The sequence below is a fragment of the Eleutherodactylus coqui genome, chromosome 1 (assembly GCF_035609145.1).
Source record: "Eleutherodactylus coqui strain aEleCoq1 chromosome 1, aEleCoq1.hap1, whole genome shotgun sequence".
Classification (NCBI taxonomy): Eukaryota; Metazoa; Chordata; class Amphibia; order Anura; family Eleutherodactylidae; genus Eleutherodactylus; species Eleutherodactylus coqui.
The window spans coordinates 53,655,591-53,670,660 of NC_089837.1; the positions used below are offsets into that span (position 1 = coordinate 53,655,591).

Sequence of the window (15,070 nt, forward strand, 5' to 3'; positions counted from 1 at the left end):
AGCTCAGCTGGTAGAGCGGAGGACTGTAGAAGCAAATTAGCAATCCTTAGGTCGCTGGTTCAATTCCGGCTCGAAGGACCTTTTTGGCTAGCATTACCATTTTGAAGCTTTTAAACGGCTCAGACACACTGACAGCCACGTCTTTACGTGTAACATACGGCGCAAACAAAAGGCAAGCCCGTCCCTGGGTGGGCTTGAACCACCAACCTTTCGGTTAACAGCCGAACGCGCTAACCGATTGCGCCACAGAGACAACCACACATTGTGCCGCTGGCCAAATCCTCAGTCAGGTCAACTATATTCTCTCAGGTGACTACCTAAACAATAATATCAAAAAAAGGAAAAGAAGAGATAAACTAGAACACAACAGCGTGACTCAAAAGAGTACCCAACTGCCCACGGAGAGTGGCTCCCTGTTAGCGGCTTAGTAACAGTCAGAGGCTTCCTCAGCTTTGCCTCACCAGCACCTTGTAAGCTATCCCAATGCAGCAGAGTGGCGCAGCGGAAGCGTGCTGGGCCCATAACCCAGAGGTCGATGGATCGAAACCATCCTCTGCTAGGAAGCTTGGTTTTTGCAGTCCCTACCACATCAACATCTTCCTGGACAGCCCAATTTGAGAAATCGCTTTGTTTCTTAAAAAATGTCCTCTTCTCTGTCAATGCAGACATACATGCCTAAATACAGAAGATCATAGAATGGTAGAGTTGGAAGGGTCATCGGGTCCAAGCACCTGCTCAGTGCAGGATTACCTAAATCATTCCAGACAGATCTTTGTCCAGGCTTTGTTTGAACACTTCCATGGAAGGAGAACTCATCACCACCCGTGGTAACCTGTACCACTCATTGATCACTCTCACCGTCAGAAAGTTTTTTCTAATATGCCATTTAGAAAAGGGCTCTTCCCTTTGCACTGCAGATCAAAACTGAATGCTAAATCAGTCGCCTTAAAAAGCTTCAAGGCAGGGCTACGATAACAAATGAAGTCCTAGGCAGGTTTTTTGCCTAAGAGCACACAACAAGCTACCACAGTGCGCTAGAAAGTACGACTCTGGTGGGACTCGAACCCACAACCTTTGAATCACTTTCACTCTAGAAGTCCAATGCGCTATCCATTGCGCCACAGAGCCACTCTTAAGCCTTCCGCATAGTCAATTTTTGGCTGTGAAAAGGCCAGTGCATCTCACTTTTGTGACATCTATACTTAAAAAAAAAAAAAAAAGCCCTCAACTTTGGAAACTCTTGAATGCTGGGAATGTGCTAAAATTGCTGATCAGAGTAGACAGGTGGAAGCAGCAGGCAAGGGGGATTAGCTCACATGGTAGAGCGCTCGCTTCGCATGCGAGAGGTAGCGGGATCGATGCCTGCATCCTCCAACATCTTTACTTGCCAGCGCTTTGAAACTCTAGCATGATGGCCTTTTTATCTTTGGCGCTCAAAGAACTGGCCTTCGATAGCTCAGCTGGTAGAGCGGAGGACTGTAGAAGCAAATTAGCAATCCTTAGGTCGCTGGTTCAATTCCGGCTCGAAGGACCTTTTTGGCTAGCATTACCATTTTGAAGCTTTTAAACGGCTCAGACACACTGACAGCCACGTCTTTACGTGTAACATACGGCGCAAACAAAAGGCAAGCCCGTCCCTGGGTGGGCTTGAACCACCAACCTTTCGGTTAACAGCCGAACGCGCTAACCGATTGCGCCACAGAGACAACCACACATTGTGCCGCTGGCCAAATCCTCAGTCAGGTCAACTATATTCTCTCAGGTGACTACCTAAACAATAATATCAAAAAAAGGAAAAGAAGAGATAAACTAGAACACAACAGCGTGACTCAAAAGAGTACCCAACTGCCCACGGAGAGTGGCTCCCTGTTAGCGGCTTAGTAACAGTCAGAGGCTTCCTCAGCTTTGCCTCACCAGCACCTTGTAAGCTATCCCAATGCAGCAGAGTGGCGCAGCGGAAGCGTGCTGGGCCCATAACCCAGAGGTCGATGGATCGAAACCATCCTCTGCTAGGAAGCTTGGTTTTTGCAGTCCCTACCACATCAACATCTTCCTGGACAGCCCAATTTGAGAAATCGCTTTGTTTCTTAACAAATGTCCTCTTCTCTGTCAATGCAGACATACATGCCTAAATACAGAAGATCATAGAATGGTAGAGTTGGAAGGGTCATCGGGTCCAAGCACCTGCTCAGTGCAGGATTACCTAAATCATTCCAGACAGATCTTTGTCCAGGCTTTGTTTGAACACTTCCATGGAAGGAGAACTCATCACCACCCGTGGTAACCTGTACCACTCATTGATCACTCTCACCGTCAGAAAGTTTTTTCTAATATGCCATTTAGAAAAGGGCTCTTCCCTTTGCACTGCAGATCAAAACTGAATGCTAAATCAGTCGCCTTAAAAAGCTTCAAGGCAGGGCTACGATAACAAATGAAGTCCTAGGCAGGTTTTTTGCCTAAGAGCACACAACAAGCTACCACAGTGCGCTAGAAAATACGACTCTGGTGGGACTCGAACCCACAACCTTTGAATCACTTTCACTCTAGAAGTCCAATGCGCTATCCATTGCGCCACAGAGCCACTCTTAAGCCTTCCGCATAGTCAATTTTTGGCTGTGAAAAGGCCAGTGCATCTCACTTTTGTGACATCCATACTTAAAAAAAAAAAAAAAAGCCCTCAACTTTGGAAACTCTTGAATGCTGGGAATGTGCTAAAATTGCTGATCAGAGTAGACAGGTGGAAGCAGCAGGCAAGGGGGATTAGCTCACATGGTAGAGCGCTCGCTTCGCATGCGAGAGGTAGCGGGATCGATGCCTGCATCCTCCAACATCTTTACTTGCCAGCGCTTTGAAACTCTAGCATGATGGCCTTTTTATCTTTGGCGCTCAAAGAACTGGCCTTCGATAGCTCAGCTGGTAGAGCGGAGGACTGTAGAAGCAAATTAGCAATCCTTAGGTCGCTGGTTCAATTCCGGCTCGAAGGACCTTTTTGGCTAGCATTACCATTTTGAAGCTTTTAAACGGCTCAGACACACTGACAGCCACGTCTTTACGTGTAACATACGGCGCAAACAAAAGGCAAGCCCCTCCCTGGGTGGGCTTGAACCACCAACCTTTCGGTTAACAGCCGAACGCGCTAACCGATTGCGCCACAGAGACAACCACACATTGTGCCGCTGGCCAAATCCTCAGTCAGGTCAACTATATTCTCTCAGGTGACTACCTAAACAATAATATCAAAAAAAGGAAAAGAAGAGATAAACTAGAACACAACAGCGTGACTCAAAAGAGTACCCAACTGCCCACGGAGAGTGGCTCCCTGTTAGCGGCTTAGTAACAGTCAGAGGCTTCCTCAGCTTTGCCTCACCAGCACCTTGTAAGCTATCCCAATGCAGCAGAGTGGCGCAGCGGAAGCGTGCTGGGCCCATAACCCAGAGGTCGATGGATCGAAACCATCCTCTGCTAGGAAGCTTGGTTTTTGCAGTCCCTACCACATCAACATCTTCCTGGACAGCCCAATTTGAGAAATCGCTTTGTTTCTTAAAAAATGTCCTCTTCTCTGTCAATGCAGACATACATGCCTAAATACAGAAGATCATAGAATGGTAGAGTTGGAAGGGTCATCGGGTCCAAGCACCTGCTCAGTGCAGGATTACCTAAATCATTCCAGACAGATCTTTGTCCAGGCTTTGTTTGAACACTTCCATGGAAGGAGAACTCATCACCACCCGTGGTAACCTGTACCACTCATTGATCACTCTCACCGTCAGAAAGTTTTTTCTAATATGCCATTTAGAAAAGGGCTCTTCCCTTTGCACTGCAGATCAAAACTGAATGCTAAATCAGTCGCCTTAAAAAGCTTCAAGGCAGGGCTACGATAACAAATGAAGTCCTAGGCAGGTTTTTTGCCTAAGAGCACACAACAAGCTACCACAGTGCGCTAGAAAGTACGACTCTGGTGGGACTCGAACCCACAACCTTTGAATCACTTTCACTCTAGAAGTCCAATGCGCTATCCATTGCGCCACAGAGCCACTCTTAAGCCTTCCGCATAGTCAATTTTTGGCTGTGAAAAGGCCAGTGCATCTCACTTTTGTGACATCTATACTTAAAAAAAAAAAAAAAAGCCCTCAACTTTGGAAACTCTTGAATGCTGGGAATGTGCTAAAATTGCTGATCAGAGTAGACAGGTGGAAGCAGCAGGCAAGGGGGATTAGCTCACATGGTAGAGCGCTCGCTTCGCATGCGAGAGGTAGCGGGATCGATGCCTGCATCCTCCAACATCTTTACTTGCCAGCGCTTTGAAACTCTAGCATGATGGCCTTTTTATCTTTGGCGCTCAAAGAACTGGCCTTCGATAGCTCAGCTGGTAGAGCGGAGGACTGTAGAAGCAAATTAGCAATCCTTAGGTCGCTGGTTCAATTCCGGCTCGAAGGACCTTTTTGGCTAGCATTACCATTTTGAAGCTTTTAAACGGCTCAGACACACTGACAGCCACGTCTTTACGTGTAACATACGGCGCAAACAAAAGGCAAGCCCCTCCCTGGGTGGGCTTGAACCACCAACCTTTCGGTTAACAGCCGAACGCGCTAACCGATTGCGCCACAGAGACAACCACACATTGTGCCGCTGGCCAAATCCTCAGTCAGGTCAACTATATTCTCTCAGGTGACTACCTAAACAATAATATCAAAAAAAGGAAAAGAAGAGATAAACTAGAACACAACAGCGTGACTCAAAAGAGTACCCAACTGCCCACGGAGAGTGGCTCCCTGTTAGCGGCTTAGTAACAGTCAGAGGCTTCCTCAGCTTTGCCTCACCAGCACCTTGTAAGCTATCCCAATGCAGCAGAGTGGCGCAGCGGAAGCGTGCTGGGCCCATAACCCAGAGGTCGATGGATCGAAACCATCCTCTGCTAGGAAGCTTGGTTTTTGCAGTCCCTACCACATCAACATCTTCCTGGACAGCCCAATTTGAGAAATCGCTTTGTTTCTTAAAAAATGTCCTCTTCTCTGTCAATGCAGACATACATGCCTAAATACAGAAGATCATAGAATGGTAGAGTTGGAAGGGTCATCGGGTCCAAGCACCTGCTCAGTGCAGGATTACCTAAATCATTCCAGACAGATCTTTGTCCAGGCTTTGTTTGAACACTTCCATGGAAGGAGAACTCATCACCACCCGTGGTAACCTGTACCACTCATTGATCACTCTCACCGTCAGAAAGTTTTTTCTAATATGCCATTTAGAAAAGGGCTCTTCCCTTTGCACTGCAGATCAAAACTGAATGCTAAATCAGTCGCCTTAAAAAGCTTCAAGGCAGGGCTACGATAACAAATGAAGTCCTAGGCAGGTTTTTTGCCTAAGAGCACACAACAAGCTACCACAGTGCGCTAGAAAGTACGACTCTGGTGGGACTCGAACCCACAACCTTTGAATCACTTTCACTCTAGAAGTCCAATGCGCTATCCATTGCGCCACAGAGCCACTCTTAAGCCTTCCGCATAGTCAATTTTTGGCTGTGAAAAGGCCAGTGCATCTCACTTTTGTGACATCTATACTTAAAAAAAAAAAAAAAAGCCCTCAACTTTGGAAACTCTTGAATGCTGGGAATGTGCTAAAATTGCTGATCAGAGTAGACAGGTGGAAGCAGCAGGCAAGGGGGATTAGCTCACATGGTAGAGCGCTCGCTTCGCATGCGAGAGGTAGCGGGATCGATGCCTGCATCCTCCAACATCTTTACTTGCCAGCGCTTTGAAACTCTAGCATGATGGCCTTTTTATCTTTGGCGCTCAAAGAACTGGCCTTCGATAGCTCAGCTGGTAGAGCGGAGGACTGTAGAAGCAAATTAGCAATCCTTAGGTCGCTGGTTCAATTCCGGCTCGAAGGACCTTTTTGGCTAGCATTACCATTTTGAAGCTTTTAAACGGCTCAGACACACTGACAGCCACGTCTTTACGTGTAACATACGGCGCAAACAAAAGGCAAGCCCGTCCCTGGGTGGGCTTGAACCACCAACCTTTCGGTTAACAGCCGAACGCGCTAACCGATTGCGCCACAGAGACAACCACACATTGTGCCGCTGGCCAAATCCTCAGTCAGGTCAACTATATTCTCTCAGGTGACTACCTAAACAATAATATCAAAAAAAGGAAAAGAAGAGATAAACTAGAACACAACAGCGTGACTCAAAAGAGTACCCAACTGCCCACGGAGAGTGGCTCCCTGTTAGCGGCTTAGTAACAGTCAGAGGCTTCCTCAGCTTTGCCTCACCAGCACCTTGTAAGCTATCCCAATGCAGCAGAGTGGCGCAGCGGAAGCGTGCTGGGCCCATAACCCAGAGGTCGATGGATCGAAACCATCCTCTGCTAGGAAGCTTGGTTTTTGCAGTCCCTACCACATCAACATCTTCCTGGACAGCCCAATTTGAGAAATCGCTTTGTTTCTTAAAAAATGTCCTCTTCTCTGTCAATGCAGACATACATGCCTAAATACAGAAGATCATAGAATGGTAGAGTTGGAAGGGTCATCGGGTCCAAGCACCTGCTCAGTGCAGGATTACCTAAATCATTCCAGACAGATCTTTGTCCAGGCTTTGTTTGAACACTTCCATGGAAGGAGAACTCATCACCACCCGTGGTAACCTGTACCACTCATTGATCACTCTCACCGTCAGAAAGTTTTTTCTAATATGCCATTTAGAAAAGGGCTCTTCCCTTTGCACTGCAGATCAAAACTGAATGCTAAATCAGTCGCCTTAAAAAGCTTCAAGGCAGGGCTACGATAACAAATGAAGTCCTAGGCAGGTTTTTTGCCTAAGAGCACACAACAAGCTACCACAGTGCGCTAGAAAGTACGACTCTGGTGGGACTCGAACCCACAACCTTTGAATCACTTTCACTCTAGAAGTCCAATGCGCTATCCATTGCGCCACAGAGCCACTCTTAAGCCTTCCGCATAGTCAATTTTTGGCTGTGAAAAGGCCAGTGCATCTCACTTTTGTGACATCTATACTTAAAAAAAAAAAAAAAAGCCCTCAACTTTGGAAACTCTTGAATGCTGGGAATGTGCTAAAATTGCTGATCAGAGTAGACAGGTGGAAGCAGCAGGCAAGGGGGATTAGCTCACATGGTAGAGCGCTCGCTTCGCATGCGAGAGGTAGCGGGATCGATGCCTGCATCCTCCAACATCTTTACTTGCCAGCGCTTTGAAACTCTAGCATGATGGCCTTTTTATCTTTGGCGCTCAAAGAACTGGCCTTCGATAGCTCAGCTGGTAGAGCGGAGGACTGTAGAAGCAAATTAGCAATCCTTAGGTCGCTGGTTCAATTCCGGCTCGAAGGACCTTTTTGGCTAGCATTACCATTTTGAAGCTTTTAAACGGCTCAGACACACTGACAGCCACGTCTTTACGTGTAACATACGGCGCAAACAAAAGGCAAGCCCGTCCCTGGGTGGGCTTGAACCACCAACCTTTCGGTTAACAGCCGAACGCGCTAACCGATTGCGCCACAGAGACAACCACACATTGTGCCGCTGGCCAAATCCTCAGTCAGGTCAACTATATTCTCTCAGGTGACTACCTAAACAATAATATCAAAAAAAGGAAAAGAAGAGATAAACTAGAACACAACAGCGTGACTCAAAAGAGTACCCAACTGCCCACGGAGAGTGGCTCCCTGTTAGCGGCTTAGTAACAGTCAGAGGCTTCCTCAGCTTTGCCTCACCAGCACCTTGTAAGCTATCCCAATGCAGCAGAGTGGCGCAGCGGAAGCGTGCTGGGCCCATAACCCAGAGGTCGATGGATCGAAACCATCCTCTGCTAGGAAGCTTGGTTTTTGCAGTCCCTACCACATCAACATCTTCCTGGACAGCCCAATTTGAGAAATCGCTTTGTTTCTTAACAAATGTCCTCTTCTCTGTCAATGCAGACATACATGCCTAAATACAGAAGATCATAGAATGGTAGAGTTGGAAGGGTCATCGGGTCCAAGCACCTGCTCAGTGCAGGATTACCTAAATCATTCCAGACAGATCTTTGTCCAGGCTTTGTTTGAACACTTCCATGGAAGGAGAACTCATCACCACCCGTGGTAACCTGTACCACTCATTGATCACTCTCACCGTCAGAAAGTTTTTTCTAATATGCCATTTAGAAAAGGGCTCTTCCCTTTGCACTGCAGATCAAAACTGAATGCTAAATCAGTCGCCTTAAAAAGCTTCAAGGCAGGGCTACGATAACAAATGAAGTCCTAGGCAGGTTTTTTGCCTAAGAGCACACAACAAGCTACCACAGTGCGCTAGAAAATACGACTCTGGTGGGACTCGAACCCACAACCTTTGAATCACTTTCACTCTAGAAGTCCAATGCGCTATCCATTGCGCCACAGAGCCACTCTTAAGCCTTCCGCATAGTCAATTTTTGGCTGTGAAAAGGCCAGTGCATCTCACTTTTGTGACATCCATACTTAAAAAAAAAAAAAAAAGCCCTCAACTTTGGAAACTCTTGAATGCTGGGAATGTGCTAAAATTGCTGATCAGAGTAGACAGGTGGAAGCAGCAGGCAAGGGGGATTAGCTCACATGGTAGAGCGCTCGCTTCGCATGCGAGAGGTAGCGGGATCGATGCCTGCATCCTCCAACATCTTTACTTGCCAGCGCTTTGAAACTCTAGCATGATGGCCTTTTTATCTTTGGCGCTCAAAGAACTGGCCTTCGATAGCTCAGCTGGTAGAGCGGAGGACTGTAGAAGCAAATTAGCAATCCTTAGGTCGCTGGTTCAATTCCGGCTCGAAGGACCTTTTTGGCTAGCATTACCATTTTGAAGCTTTTAAACGGCTCAGACACACTGACAGCCACGTCTTTACGTGTAACATACGGCGCAAACAAAAGGCAAGCCCCTCCCTGGGTGGGCTTGAACCACCAACCTTTCGGTTAACAGCCGAACGCGCTAACCGATTGCGCCACAGAGACAACCACACATTGTGCCGCTGGCCAAATCCTCAGTCAGGTCAACTATATTCTCTCAGGTGACTACCTAAACAATAATATCAAAAAAAGGAAAAGAAGAGATAAACTAGAACACAACAGCGTGACTCAAAAGAGTACCCAACTGCCCACGGAGAGTGGCTCCCTGTTAGCGGCTTAGTAACAGTCAGAGGCTTCCTCAGCTTTGCCTCACCAGCACCTTGTAAGCTATCCCAATGCAGCAGAGTGGCGCAGCGGAAGCGTGCTGGGCCCATAACCCAGAGGTCGATGGATCGAAACCATCCTCTGCTAGGAAGCTTGGTTTTTGCAGTCCCTACCACATCAACATCTTCCTGGACAGCCCAATTTGAGAAATCGCTTTGTTTCTTAAAAAATGTCCTCTTCTCTGTCAATGCAGACATACATGCCTAAATACAGAAGATCATAGAATGGTAGAGTTGGAAGGGTCATCGGGTCCAAGCACCTGCTCAGTGCAGGATTACCTAAATCATTCCAGACAGATCTTTGTCCAGGCTTTGTTTGAACACTTCCATGGAAGGAGAACTCATCACCACCCGTGGTAACCTGTACCACTCATTGATCACTCTCACCGTCAGAAAGTTTTTTCTAATATGCCATTTAGAAAAGGGCTCTTCCCTTTGCACTGCAGATCAAAACTGAATGCTAAATCAGTCGCCTTAAAAAGCTTCAAGGCAGGGCTACGATAACAAATGAAGTCCTAGGCAGGTTTTTTGCCTAAGAGCACACAACAAGCTACCACAGTGCGCTAGAAAGTACGACTCTGGTGGGACTCGAACCCACAACCTTTGAATCACTTTCACTCTAGAAGTCCAATGCGCTATCCATTGCGCCACAGAGCCACTCTTAAGCCTTCCGCATAGTCAATTTTTGGCTGTGAAAAGGCCAGTGCATCTCACTTTTGTGACATCTATACTTAAAAAAAAAAAAAAAAGCCCTCAACTTTGGAAACTCTTGAATGCTGGGAATGTGCTAAAATTGCTGATCAGAGTAGACAGGTGGAAGCAGCAGGCAAGGGGGATTAGCTCACATGGTAGAGCGCTCGCTTCGCATGCGAGAGGTAGCGGGATCGATGCCTGCATCCTCCAACATCTTTACTTGCCAGCGCTTTGAAACTCTAGCATGATGGCCTTTTTATCTTTGGCGCTCAAAGAACTGGCCTTCGATAGCTCAGCTGGTAGAGCGGAGGACTGTAGAAGCAAATTAGCAATCCTTAGGTCGCTGGTTCAATTCCGGCTCGAAGGACCTTTTTGGCTAGCATTACCATTTTGAAGCTTTTAAACGGCTCAGACACACTGACAGCCACGTCTTTACGTGTAACATACGGCGCAAACAAAAGGCAAGCCCGTCCCTGGGTGGGCTTGAACCACCAACCTTTCGGTTAACAGCCGAACGCGCTAACCGATTGCGCCACAGAGACAACCACACATTGTGCCGCTGGCCAAATCCTCAGTCAGGTCAACTATATTCTCTCAGGTGACTACCTAAACAATAATATCAAAAAAAGGAAAAGAAGAGATAAACTAGAACACAACAGCGTGACTCAAAAGAGTACCCAACTGCCCACGGAGAGTGGCTCCCTGTTAGCGGCTTAGTAACAGTCAGAGGCTTCCTCAGCTTTGCCTCACCAGCACCTTGTAAGCTATCCCAATGCAGCAGAGTGGCGCAGCGGAAGCGTGCTGGGCCCATAACCCAGAGGTCGATGGATCGAAACCATCCTCTGCTAGGAAGCTTGGTTTTTGCAGTCCCTACCACATCAACATCTTCCTGGACAGCCCAATTTGAGAAATCGCTTTGTTTCTTAAAAAATGTCCTCTTCTCTGTCAATGCAGACATACATGCCTAAATACAGAAGATCATAGAATGGTAGAGTTGGAAGGGTCATCGGGTCCAAGCACCTGCTCAGTGCAGGATTACCTAAATCATTCCAGACAGATCTTTGTCCAGGCTTTGTTTGAACACTTCCATGGAAGGAGAACTCATCACCACCCGTGGTAACCTGTACCACTCATTGATCACTCTCACCGTCAGAAAGTTTTTTTCTAATATGCCATTTAGAAAAGGGCTCTTCCCTTTGCACTGCAGATCAAAACTGAATGCTAAATCAGTCGCCTTAAAAAGCTTCAAGGCAGGGCTACGATAACAAATGAAGTCCTAGGCAGGTTTTTTGCCTAAGAGCACACAACAAGCTACCACAGTGCGCTAGAAAGTACGACTCTGGTGGGACTCGAACCCACAACCTTTGAATCACTTTCACTCTAGAAGTCCAATGCGCTATCCATTGCGCCACAGAGCCACTCTTAAGCCTTCCGCATAGTCAATTTTTGGCTGTGAAAAGGCCAGTGCATCTCACTTTTGTGACATCTATACTTAAAAAAAAAAAAAAAAGCCCTCAACTTTGGAAACTCTTGAATGCTGGGAATGTGCTAAAATTGCTGATCAGAGTAGACAGGTGGAAGCAGCAGGCAAGGGGGATTAGCTCACATGGTAGAGCGCTCGCTTCGCATGCGAGAGGTAGCGGGATCGATGCCTGCATCCTCCAACATCTTTACTTGCCAGCGCTTTGAAACTCTAGCATGATGGCCTTTTTATCTTTGGCGCTCAAAGAACTGGCCTTCGATAGCTCAGCTGGTAGAGCGGAGGACTGTAGAAGCAAATTAGCAATCCTTAGGTCGCTGGTTCAATTCCGGCTCGAAGGACCTTTTTGGCTAGCATTACCATTTTGAAGCTTTTAAACGGCTCAGACACACTGACAGCCACGTCTTTACGTGTAACATACGGCGCAAACAAAAGGCAAGCCCGTCCCTGGGTGGGCTTGAACCACCAACCTTTCGGTTAACAGCCGAACGCGCTAACCGATTGCGCCACAGAGACAACCACACATTGTGCCGCTGGCCAAATCCTCAGTCAGGTCAACTATATTCTCTCAGGTGACTACCTAAACAATAATATCAAAAAAAGGAAAAGAAGAGATAAACTAGAACACAACAGCGTGACTCAAAAGAGTACCCAACTGCCCACGGAGAGTGGCTCCCTGTTAGCGGCTTAGTAACAGTCAGAGGCTTCCTCAGCTTTGCCTCACCAGCACCTTGTAAGCTATCCCAATGCAGCAGAGTGGCGCAGCGGAAGCGTGCTGGGCCCATAACCCAGAGGTCGATGGATCGAAACCATCCTCTGCTAGGAAGCTTGGTTTTTGCAGTCCCTACCACATCAACATCTTCCTGGACAGCCCAATTTGAGAAATCGCTTTGTTTCTTAACAAATGTCCTCTTCTCTGTCAATGCAGACATACATGCCTAAATACAGAAGATCATAGAATGGTAGAGTTGGAAGGGTCATCGGGTCCAAGCACCTGCTCAGTGCAGGATTACCTAAATCATTCCAGACAGATCTTTGTCCAGGCTTTGTTTGAACACTTCCATGGAAGGAGAACTCATCACCACCCGTGGTAACCTGTACCACTCATTGATCACTCTCACCGTCAGAAAGTTTTTTCTAATATGCCATTTAGAAAAGGGCTCTTCCCTTTGCACTGCAGATCAAAACTGAATGCTAAATCAGTCGCCTTAAAAAGCTTCAAGGCAGGGCTACGATAACAAATGAAGTCCTAGGCAGGTTTTTTGCCTAAGAGCACACAACAAGCTACCACAGTGCGCTAGAAAATACGACTCTGGTGGGACTCGAACCCACAACCTTTGAATCACTTTCACTCTAGAAGTCCAATGCGCTATCCATTGCGCCACAGAGCCACTCTTAAGCCTTCCGCATAGTCAATTTTTGGCTGTGAAAAGGCCAGTGCATCTCACTTTTGTGACATCCATACTTAAAAAAAAAAAAAAAAGCCCTCAACTTTGGAAACTCTTGAATGCTGGGAATGTGCTAAAATTGCTGATCAGAGTAGACAGGTGGAAGCAGCAGGCAAGGGGGATTAGCTCACATGGTAGAGCGCTCGCTTCGCATGCGAGAGGTAGCGGGATCGATGCCTGCATCCTCCAACATCTTTACTTGCCAGCGCTTTGAAACTCTAGCATGATGGCCTTTTTATCTTTGGCGCTCAAAGAACTGGCCTTCGATAGCTCAGCTGGTAGAGCGGAGGACTGTAGAAGCAAATTAGCAATCCTTAGGTCGCTGGTTCAATTCCGGCTCGAAGGACCTTTTTGGCTAGCATTACCATTTTGAAGCTTTTAAACGGCTCAGACACACTGACAGCCACGTCTTTACGTGTAACATACGGCGCAAACAAAAGGCAAGCCCCTCCCTGGGTGGGCTTGAACCACCAACCTTTCGGTTAACAGCCGAACGCGCTAACCGATTGCGCCACAGAGACAACCACACATTGTGCCGCTGGCCAAATCCTCAGTCAGGTCAACTATATTCTCTCAGGTGACTACCTAAACAATAATATCAAAAAAAGGAAAAGAAGAGATAAACTAGAACACAACAGCGTGACTCAAAAGAGTACCCAACTGCCCACGGAGAGTGGCTCCCTGTTAGCGGCTTAGTAACAGTCAGAGGCTTCCTCAGCTTTGCCTCACCAGCACCTTGTAAGCTATCCCAATGCAGCAGAGTGGCGCAGCGGAAGCGTGCTGGGCCCATAACCCAGAGGTCGATGGATCGAAACCATCCTCTGCTAGGAAGCTTGGTTTTTGCAGTCCCTACCACATCAACATCTTCCTGGACAGCCCAATTTGAGAAATCGCTTTGTTTCTTAAAAAATGTCCTCTTCTCTGTCAATGCAGACATACATGCCTAAATACAGAAGATCATAGAATGGTAGAGTTGGAAGGGTCATCGGGTCCAAGCACCTGCTCAGTGCAGGATTACCTAAATCATTCCAGACAGATCTTTGTCCAGGCTTTGTTTGAACACTTCCATGGAAGGAGAACTCATCACCACCCGTGGTAACCTGTACCACTCATTGATCACTCTCACCGTCAGAAAGTTTTTTCTAATATGCCATTTAGAAAAGGGCTCTTCCCTTTGCACTGCAGATCAAAACTGAATGCTAAATCAGTCGCCTTAAAAAGCTTCAAGGCAGGGCTACGATAACAAATGAAGTCCTAGGCAGGTTTTTTGCCTAAGAGCACACAACAAGCTACCACAGTGCGCTAGAAAGTACGACTCTGGTGGGACTCGAACCCACAACCTTTGAATCACTTTCACTCTAGAAGTCCAATGCGCTATCCATTGCGCCACAGAGCCACTCTTAAGCCTTCCGCATAGTCAATTTTTGGCTGTGAAAAGGCCAGTGCATCTCACTTTTGTGACATCTATACTTAAAAAAAAAAAAAAAAGCCCTCAACTTTGGAAACTCTTGAATGCTGGGAATGTGCTAAAATTGCTGATCAGAGTAGACAGGTGGAAGCAGCAGGCAAGGGGGATTAGCTCACATGGTAGAGCGCTCGCTTCGCATGCGAGAGGTAGCGGGATCGATGCCTGCATCCTCCAACATCTTTACTTGCCAGCGCTTTGAAACTCTAGCATGATGGCCTTTTTATCTTTGGCGCTCAAAGAACTGGCCTTCGATAGCTCAGCTGGTAGAGCGGAGGACTGTAGAAGCAAATTAGCAATCCTTAGGTCGCTGGTTCAATTCCGGCTCGAAGGACCTTTTTGGCTAGCATTACCATTTTGAAGCTTTTAAACGGCTCAGACACACTGACAGCCACGTCTTTACGTGTAACATACGGCGCAAACAAAAGGCAAGCCCGTCCCTGGGTGGGCTTGAACCACCAACCTTTCGGTTAACAGCCGAACGCGCTAACCGATTGCGCCACAGAGACAACCACACATTGTGCCGCTGGCCAAATCCTCAGTCAGGTCAACTATATTCTCTCAGGTGACTACCTAAACAATAATATCAAAAAAAGGAAAAGAAGAGATAAACTAGAACACAACAGCGTGACTCAAAAGAGTACCCAACTGCCCACGGAGAGTGGCTCCCTGTTAGCGGCTTAGTAACAGTCAGAGGCTTCCTCAGCTTTGCCTCACCAGCACCTTGTAAGCTATCCCAATGCAGCAGAGTGGCGCAGCGGAAGCGTGCTGGGCCCATAACCCAGAGGTCGATGG

General features: G+C 47.2%; 17 non-coding genes across 17 annotated transcripts; all 17 read right to left on the bottom strand.

The window, feature by feature from the left end:
- Positions 1–179: 179 nt before the first annotated feature.
- On the bottom strand, positions 180–253 carry TRNAN-GUU (transfer RNA asparagine (anticodon GUU)). The gene has a single exon. It is a non-coding gene; the product is annotated as a tRNA-Asn (tRNA).
- Positions 254–1,044: 791 nt separating this feature from the next.
- Positions 1,045–1,128, bottom strand: TRNAR-UCU (transfer RNA arginine (anticodon UCU)). Its single transcript is given in 2 exon segments — positions 1,045–1,080; positions 1,092–1,128. It is a non-coding gene; the product is annotated as a tRNA-Arg (tRNA).
- Positions 1,129–1,632: 504 nt separating this feature from the next.
- On the bottom strand, positions 1,633–1,706 carry TRNAN-GUU (transfer RNA asparagine (anticodon GUU)). The gene has a single exon. It is a non-coding gene; the product is annotated as a tRNA-Asn (tRNA).
- A 791-nt stretch (positions 1,707–2,497) lies between these two features.
- Positions 2,498–2,581, bottom strand: TRNAR-UCU (transfer RNA arginine (anticodon UCU)). The gene is given in 2 exon segments: positions 2,498–2,533; positions 2,545–2,581. It is a non-coding gene; the product is annotated as a tRNA-Arg (tRNA).
- A 1,369-nt stretch (positions 2,582–3,950) lies between these two features.
- Positions 3,951–4,034, bottom strand: TRNAR-UCU (transfer RNA arginine (anticodon UCU)). Its single transcript is given in 2 exon segments — positions 3,951–3,986; positions 3,998–4,034. It is a non-coding gene; the product is annotated as a tRNA-Arg (tRNA).
- A 1,369-nt stretch (positions 4,035–5,403) lies between these two features.
- TRNAR-UCU (transfer RNA arginine (anticodon UCU)) lies at positions 5,404–5,487 on the bottom strand. Its single transcript is given in 2 exon segments — positions 5,404–5,439; positions 5,451–5,487. It is a non-coding gene; the product is annotated as a tRNA-Arg (tRNA).
- A 504-nt stretch (positions 5,488–5,991) lies between these two features.
- TRNAN-GUU (transfer RNA asparagine (anticodon GUU)) lies at positions 5,992–6,065 on the bottom strand. Its single transcript has one exon. It is a non-coding gene; the product is annotated as a tRNA-Asn (tRNA).
- A 791-nt stretch (positions 6,066–6,856) lies between these two features.
- Positions 6,857–6,940, bottom strand: TRNAR-UCU (transfer RNA arginine (anticodon UCU)). The gene is given in 2 exon segments: positions 6,857–6,892; positions 6,904–6,940. It is a non-coding gene; the product is annotated as a tRNA-Arg (tRNA).
- A 504-nt stretch (positions 6,941–7,444) lies between these two features.
- TRNAN-GUU (transfer RNA asparagine (anticodon GUU)) lies at positions 7,445–7,518 on the bottom strand. Its single transcript has one exon. It is a non-coding gene; the product is annotated as a tRNA-Asn (tRNA).
- Positions 7,519–8,309: 791 nt separating this feature from the next.
- TRNAR-UCU (transfer RNA arginine (anticodon UCU)) lies at positions 8,310–8,393 on the bottom strand. Its single transcript is given in 2 exon segments — positions 8,310–8,345; positions 8,357–8,393. It is a non-coding gene; the product is annotated as a tRNA-Arg (tRNA).
- Positions 8,394–9,762: 1,369 nt separating this feature from the next.
- TRNAR-UCU (transfer RNA arginine (anticodon UCU)) lies at positions 9,763–9,846 on the bottom strand. Its single transcript is given in 2 exon segments — positions 9,763–9,798; positions 9,810–9,846. It is a non-coding gene; the product is annotated as a tRNA-Arg (tRNA).
- Positions 9,847–10,350: 504 nt separating this feature from the next.
- On the bottom strand, positions 10,351–10,424 carry TRNAN-GUU (transfer RNA asparagine (anticodon GUU)). Its single transcript has one exon. It is a non-coding gene; the product is annotated as a tRNA-Asn (tRNA).
- Positions 10,425–11,216: 792 nt separating this feature from the next.
- Positions 11,217–11,300, bottom strand: TRNAR-UCU (transfer RNA arginine (anticodon UCU)). Its single transcript is given in 2 exon segments — positions 11,217–11,252; positions 11,264–11,300. It is a non-coding gene; the product is annotated as a tRNA-Arg (tRNA).
- A 504-nt stretch (positions 11,301–11,804) lies between these two features.
- Positions 11,805–11,878, bottom strand: TRNAN-GUU (transfer RNA asparagine (anticodon GUU)). The gene has a single exon. It is a non-coding gene; the product is annotated as a tRNA-Asn (tRNA).
- Positions 11,879–12,669: 791 nt separating this feature from the next.
- TRNAR-UCU (transfer RNA arginine (anticodon UCU)) lies at positions 12,670–12,753 on the bottom strand. Its single transcript is given in 2 exon segments — positions 12,670–12,705; positions 12,717–12,753. It is a non-coding gene; the product is annotated as a tRNA-Arg (tRNA).
- Positions 12,754–14,122: 1,369 nt separating this feature from the next.
- Positions 14,123–14,206, bottom strand: TRNAR-UCU (transfer RNA arginine (anticodon UCU)). Its single transcript is given in 2 exon segments — positions 14,123–14,158; positions 14,170–14,206. It is a non-coding gene; the product is annotated as a tRNA-Arg (tRNA).
- Positions 14,207–14,710: 504 nt separating this feature from the next.
- TRNAN-GUU (transfer RNA asparagine (anticodon GUU)) lies at positions 14,711–14,784 on the bottom strand. The gene has a single exon. It is a non-coding gene; the product is annotated as a tRNA-Asn (tRNA).
- Positions 14,785–15,070: the final 286 nt, after the last annotated feature.